Here is a 7,817-nt window from a genome sequence, read left to right as displayed (position 1 = left end):
TTTCAAGAACCCTGAGAACCATCTAGAATATGTGAAGTGTGCTCATTAATTCATTCAACACATCTTTATTGCTTGTCTCTGGACCAGCATCGTGCCAGATGCTGGGGCTACAGAGGGAGGTATTCAGATGGGATGGCAAAGGAAACGGACAAGGAACAAGCAAATAGATAATGAGCAATTGTGCTAAGTGTCAAGTGGAAGAAGGACAGGAACCCACAGGAGGGTCCCCATCTCTAGGGAAACTTCCAAGCTGAGACCTGACAAAGGAGGAGAATTTGCAGGCTCAGGAGTGAGAGGAAGGGTGTTGAGTGAACAGCATGTGCGAGGGCCCTGAGTAAGGAAGGAGTTAGAGACAGGAGATGGTCCAGGGGGACCGGAAGGGACGTGTGAGGCAGGGAGGAGGCTGCGACCCAACCACACAGAGTCTATGGGTCTCTGTCAGGACTTGGGATTTTTCCCCAAGGGCATCGATAGCCATTGACGGATTTCAAGCAGGGGACAATAGGGTCCACTTGAGAGTCGCTCTTTATCTCTATAATACCTGGGTGTTCCTGGGGGTGGAGGAGTGGGGGCGGGGTCCATAGAGAATGGTCCCCTGGGAGACTGCCTTACTTTTCGGCAACTATCCCAGGCAGCCTGGGTTGGGGAGACTGAGGTACCCCCAAGCAGAGGGAGAGGCACAGCAGTAGGAGGGCATTCAGGTGGGTTGAGAGACCTGGAGAGCCTGGAGCCCCCATGTTTCCCACTGCATCCTTCTCCATCCCCAGCGTTATTTGGCTCGGCCTGGGAATTGAGTTGTGGCATCAGGCTGCGTGGCCGAGCTATGGTAATTAAAGGTCTGTCAATGTTTCCGCTAGAAAGGCAATTTTCCCAGGGCATCTGGGTTTTTTTTTCTTTCTTTCCATTTTTCTGGTATAAAGAGTCAGCAGAGCACTTGCACACTGCAGACCCCGTGCATTATAGGGGCCAGTCTTGGAGATCGTTCCTGCATTTTAATATTCCGTTACAATATCTGGCTACAATAATTAGGATCAAATCCAACCACTTTGGGTGTACTGTAGCCCATCATAATTCTATTCATCTTCCATTTTTAACATCCTTGCCTTTGGAGGCTTTTTATAAATTAATGGTATTTGGCACCACTCTGATGAATGGAGGAAGAGTTTCCTTACTGGGGTAGGGAAGGATGCGCCTACCACCTTCATCCATGTCTGGTCCTAATCATCCATTCACGGTGTGTGTAAGCAGAAGTCAGTTTCGTCCTCTGGGGAACTTCATGATGAGACTACAAATCAATCATCGGCAATGGACAGAGCTTCTTTTATAAGGTAGTAGGTGCTATACATTGGTAGAATTCAACCTGCTTTTTGTAAACTGCCTCAGCATTAAAGGGAGGATTCAACATTTCAAGAGAAGGAGTGAAATTTTTTCAAGGAACTGGGGACTTTGGTGGATACACCAAGGGCTTTCTCTTTTTATGATGGGGAGAAGGAAGTGCCATGAGACAGCACCCTCCACTTAGTAGCTACCAGGATTTGGGGCAAAAATCACCTGCCCCAACTTGTGATGTTCTCACCTGCTTTCTTCCAGTCACTCACTCCTGCAGGCCCGGCCATATGGTAGGATTTTCTGTGTCATTGCCTATACTTCGGAATAATAAAGCTGAATCTTCTTTAACCTAATTCTAAATTTCAAACCTGTTGCTCTTCTGATTCGCCCTCCCAAGGAAAGTGGTCAGTAGAGTAAGTCACTTGTGTGTTTACTACGAGGAGTGACCTCAAAAAAGGACTGGCGTTTGAGCCTCCTTCTATACCTCAGGAATCAGATTCAAGCAAATGTCAGCATGGTTTTTGAACTACCTCAGGGATTCCTAGAATTCCTCAGAGAAAGCCTGAGGACTGTCAGCGGCTCCCCTGACCGCAGGCATAAACTGAAAGAGAAAGTAGGGCTCATTTTGGGAAAATTGTCCATGACTCCATGCTGACCTTTGGCTTTGGTGTTCCTCATTCAATATGTCCCCACAGAGGGCCACTGCTGGGAGACCCTGTCTTTGAGGAGCTCCCTACCTACTTGCTCTCCCGTCTTTCTCCCACTAGAATGTATTTTCTCTACTCTATGCCCTATGCACCCCCCGGCTCAGTACCTAGCACATGGTAAGTATCCATGAACGTTTGTGGGGTGAATGAATGAATGTCAACAGAGGCTGGAGCTGTTTTAAAAACCACCCTTTCCTGCCTCCTAAAGTCCATTAAGACAGAAATTTCCATCTTTTTCTTCCCTGCTCTCTTTTTCTCCTTTAAGAGTATCTAACTGCCCCCAAACCAGAATGTCTAGTGTGTGCGCCACACTTCCTAGCTGACAAAACCCTTTCATACCTATCATCTCGTTTGACCTGCCTATTTTAAGGTGGGGAAACTGAGATACAGAGTCTCCAGAGCAGGAGATGACTGAGAGGACTCCAACCTCGGTCTTCTGATTCCAGGACCAAGGCACTGGTGATGACACAGTCGCGAGTCCTGCCATTTCCAGGACCGTGTCTTCAGAAAATAGCAGCTCCCGGAGGGCCCACCCCTCATTTCCGGCTCACACAGACCACGCACGCGATGGTCCCCGTCTTCCCTTCTGAAGTCCTCGTAACTGCTCCAGGACTCGTTCATAAGGGCTTTTCCTCGGTAGGCAATTACCTGAGTTCATATGGTTAATTGAAATATTCCTTTTCCTAGAGTTTTAATTCATCCAGCATAGTTTCAGGAGCTACAGATAATAAGAGCTAATTTATAATTAGGGCTTATCAAGAATCAGCTAATTTCTAGACCCCTGATTCCCAAGGAGGGAGGGTGTAAGGTAGGGGGCTTCTCTTCCCTTTCCAGGGACTTGCTACCCACAAACTCCAAGAGGCACCAGGGAAGAAGGAGAACTAATTGGGAGCTGGCCCTCCATCTTGGACAATTTATTAATTGGATTATGGGAAATCTCAGGCCTCAGGCAAATCCCAAGGAGGCACCGCTGCCTTCCCTGGTTTACTGTGATAATATTGGGCACAAAGACATGAGACCTAGGTAACACTCAATCTTTCAGGAGCTGGGAATCTCTAAATAAGTTACTGAACACTGCCTAGCCTCAGTTTCCCCATTTATACAGTGGTCAGGATCAACCCTCCCTCCTGGCCTCTCGGAGCTCTCAAGGGAACTTCATGAGATGATGGGCAGGTACATTTCAGGAGTTCTTATGATTTCTTCTAAGGCCATTATGCCTAGAGTTGGCCTGAAAAACCTACTAGCAAAGGGTGTCCCACCCCAGGAAACTATGCTTTACAGAGATTGAGACTGGCCAAAACCCAATAGGCAAGAAGAGTTAGGGTTTGCCTTTGACCCCAGCTGTCCTTATGCCTTGTTTCTTGAGCCTTTCCTTGTCCCTACAGGTCCCAGGGGTCTTGAACTCTGGTCCCTCTGTTGCTTACCTACTGCGAACTCCACTTCTCCATAAAAGCCATTCAAACATCCACCCAACTAGTCTAAGTGTCAGAAAGGGGTAATGCAGGGACAGTGGAGTGAGTGAAACTTTGCAATCATATAGGCCTGGTTTCAAACCCATACTCTGCACTTTACTCACTGCGTGTCAGGCTTCTTTTAACGGAAAGAATGTGATGTGTGACAGAAATCTAATTCAAATGATCTTAAGCTAAAATATATGTAGAAACATATATATATGTTTATATATATGTTTACATATATATGTTTATATATAAATATATATATGTTTCTGCAAAATATGTTTATATATGTTTATATATAAATATATATATATGTTTCTGCAAAATATGTTTATATATATGTTTATATATAAATATATATATATATGTTTCTGCAAAATCTAGAGGCACTGACTTTAGGTATGGCTGGATCCAGGTGCTCGCTGATGATGACAGAGATCTCTTTCTCTGTCCAACTCTTAGCTGTGATTTTCTCTATACTGACTTCATTCCTCAGCAGGGTTTCAACAGTGGTGGGAAAAGATGGCAAAGGCCTATCCCTGGGGTGAGGGAGAGGAGGTAGAATGAGCCCACCATGTAGTCAGAGCGATATTTCCATGCAGCAGGGAAGAGTGATTCTGCAAAGACAGCCATGTAATCTCAGGTCATTCACTCTTTCTATCTGGTCCTCTGTTTTTTTCATCTGTAAAATAGGATTAATAATAATGTTACAGGATTAACATAGGAGATTAATATACAAAACGCAACTATATTTCTATACACTAGCAATCAACACTGCAAAAAAGGAAATAAGGAAAACAATTTAACTTATAATAGACTTGAAAAGAATAAAATCTTTGGAATAAATTTAACGAAAGAAGTGCAAGACTTACACACGAAAAACTATAAAACATTGTTGAAAAAAATTTAAAAAGACCTAAATAGATGTAGACATCCTGTGTTCATGGAAGATGTAATATTGATAAGCTAGTAATACCAAATCGATCTACATATTCAATGCAATTTCTGCAAAATCTCAACTACCTGTTCTTCAGATATTGACGAGTTGATTCTAAAATTTACATAGAAATGTGAAGAACCAAGAACAGCCAAAACCATCTTGAAAAGTAAAATTGGAAAACTCACAACTTCCATATTGACTTCCCAATTTCAAAATTTTCTGCAAAAGCACATTAGTCAAGACAGTGTGGTGCTGGCATGAGGACAGACACATAGATCAATGGCATAGAATTGAGACTGCAGAAATAAATCCACATCGATGGCCAACTGATTTTCAACGAGGATGTCAAGACAATGAAATGGAAAAAGAATAGCCTTTTCAATAAATGCCGCTGGGACAATAGGCTATCTACATGGAAAAGAATCAAGTTGGACCCCTACTACAGACAGTATTCAATGGATCATAGATCTAAATGTAACAGCTAAAACTATAAAACTCTTAGAAGAAGACATAGGTGTAAGTAAATCTTCATGACTTTAGATTAGACAACGATTTCTTAGATAAGGCTCCAAAAATATGTGACAAAAGGAAAATAAATTGGACTTCATCAAAATTAAAAATTTTTGTGCTTCAAAGGTCATCAAGAAAGTTACAGAGAGAAAAGGAGAAAATATTTGCAAATCATATATCTGATAAGGAAACTGTCTATGGATAAATAAAGAAATCTTGCAATTCAATAATAAAAAGATAAATAACCCAATTAAAAATTGGATTTTTAATCAGATATCAAAAGATATGAATATACATTTATCAAATGTGTATATCTTCAAAAGAAGACATATGAATGACTGATAAGCACATAAAAAGATGCTCAACATCGTTAGTCATCAGGGTAATGCAAATCAAAACCACGTGAAATACCATTTCGCATCCACTAGGATGGCCATAATCAGAAAGGTGGGCAATAACAAGCATTGTCAGAGATGCGAGGAAGTGGGAACGTTTGTAACTTGTTGGTAGGAGAAACGGTGCGGCCATTTTGGAAAACAGTGTGGCAGTTCTTCAAAGAGTTAAACATAGAGTTGCCATATGACCCAATAATTCCATTTTCAGCAACTCTACTCCCAATTTCAAGAGAATCGAAAACATAGGTCTACACAAAAATGGGTACATGAACGTTCGCAACAGCATTATTCATAATAGGCAAAACACAGAAACTGCCCAAATGTGCATCAACTGAGAATTGGATAAATAAGATGTGTTATAGCCACACAGCTGAATATTATTCAGCCATAAAAAGGCATGAAGTACCGTTAAGTGCTACAACATGGAGGAACTTTGAAAACATCGTACTGAGTAAAAGAAGTCAGTCACTAAAGGCCTCACGCATATCCTATGATTTCATTTACATAAAATGTTTAGATTTGACAAATCCATATAGTTAGAAAGTAGATTAGGGGTTTCCAGGTGCTGGGGGAAAGGGGACAATGGAGAGTGACTATTAATGGGTGTGGGGTTTCTTTGTAGGGTAATGAAATATTCTGACATTAGAGAATGGTACATATACACAACTCGGTACATATACTAAACCCACTGACCTGTAGCCAAATACCCAGTACCTGAGTTCACTTAGCCTGTCATCACCAACTTTTAGAAAGTGAATTGATGGTGAGATGGTTAATTTTATGTGTCAGCTTGACCGGGACACAAGATGCCCAGACATTTGGCGAAACATCACTGTGGGTGTATTTGTGAGGTGTCTCTGGGAGAGATGAGCGTTTGAACTGGACTGAGTGAAGCAGATTGCCCTCCCCAATGTGAGTAGGCATTATGCAGCCCACTGAGGGCTTGAGGACAAAAAGGCAGGAGGCCGAATTCTCTCTCTGCCTGACTGAGCTGAGACATCCATTCTCCTGCCTTTGAACATGGACTTACACCCTCGGTAAGGTTCTCAGGCCTTTGGACTCAGACTGGAACCATACCACTGGCTGAGGGCTTCCAGAATACAAATGGTGCATTGTGAAACTGCTTAACTTCCATAATCACGGGATCCAATTCCTAATAATAATAATAATAAATCTCTTTTTTAATATACCTTTTGGAAATATACATATATTTACATATACATTATTTATCTATATCTACATATCCTATTGGTTCTTTTTCTCTGGAGAACTCTAATATAGCATGTGTTATTTTGAATTATATTCAGTAAAGCTATTATTTTAAAAACTGGTATCAAAACATCCACCATACAGGGTAATTGTGGAGAAGAGATGAATTGTTGAATCTAAAGCTCCTAGCAGAGTGCTAGGTACACAATACATGCTAAGTGTTAATTTTCCGCTCTTTTCAAATAAATACTCCCCACTCTCCCCAACCCACCCACCCACTCACCTCCTTTAAGCCACCCCAGTTTCTGAGGTAGAACTTTGAGGCACTCTACAAAGAAGGCTATGATATGCTTGGCTACTCACAGAGCAGCCAGGGTCGTGATTAAGATGGCTGGGCTAGTCTTCACTGATGTTAATGAATAAGATAGTCATTTCTCTAGCAATCCTGGGAACATAGGGGGAGAGAGATGCAGCTCTATTAATCCAAGCAAGCCTCACATCCACTTTGATTCAAAGGTTTCATTCTGGTCGGTTTCCATGAAGAGGATGGTTTATTAGTTGGTGATGACAGGCTAAGTGAACTCAGGTACTGGGTATTTGGCTAAGGATGACGATGAGGCTATTTTAAGTTACTGGAGTTCAAGGGTATCTGCCTCAGCGTTTTTGTTTAAATTGATTTGTAGTCCTGCTCACTTGACCTTGCTGCATAAAATAGTTCTGGGGGTGGGGGGGAAAGGGGGTTGGGAGGCAGCTAAAAGAGCTCCATTCTAGCTAAGGGAACAGATGTGTCCTAACCCACCTGCCCCTCCCTCACACTAGTGAACCCACCATCCAGTTGACCTTGAGTGTGGGATTCAGCTGTGACGCGGTCACTACACAGCTACCACAGCAGTAGGAGAACAGCCCAGCAGGGTGATCTCCAGAAGGGAGGAGGATTGCCCAAGGTGGTGAAGTGAGTCAGGGATAAGTTAGGATTTTAATCCAGGTGGATATAACTCAAACTCCTCTCAACTATAAAACTATTTAATATTTATTAAGTACCTACAACTTTCCAGGTACTCTCTAATGCTTTATATACATTAGCTCCTTTAATTCATAGAACAGCTGATAAAATAAAATACTCTTGGAATCCCCATTTTATAGATGAAGAAACTGAGAATGTTTGTTTTACGTGGAGCTTGAGTGATTTGCCTAAGTTCACATGGCTAGTAAAGTGACAGAGATAGGATTTGAACTCAGGGAGTATAACACTAGAACCAGCCTCTTAGCC

The sequence above is a fragment of the Pteropus medius genome, unplaced genomic scaffold, assembly GCF_902729225.1.
Source record: "Pteropus medius unplaced genomic scaffold, Ma_sr-lr_union100, whole genome shotgun sequence".
NCBI lineage: Eukaryota > Metazoa > Chordata > Mammalia > Chiroptera > Pteropodidae > Pteropus > Pteropus medius.
The sequence above is the reverse complement of the archived record's forward strand: the minus strand, read 5'-3'. Positions refer to the sequence as shown.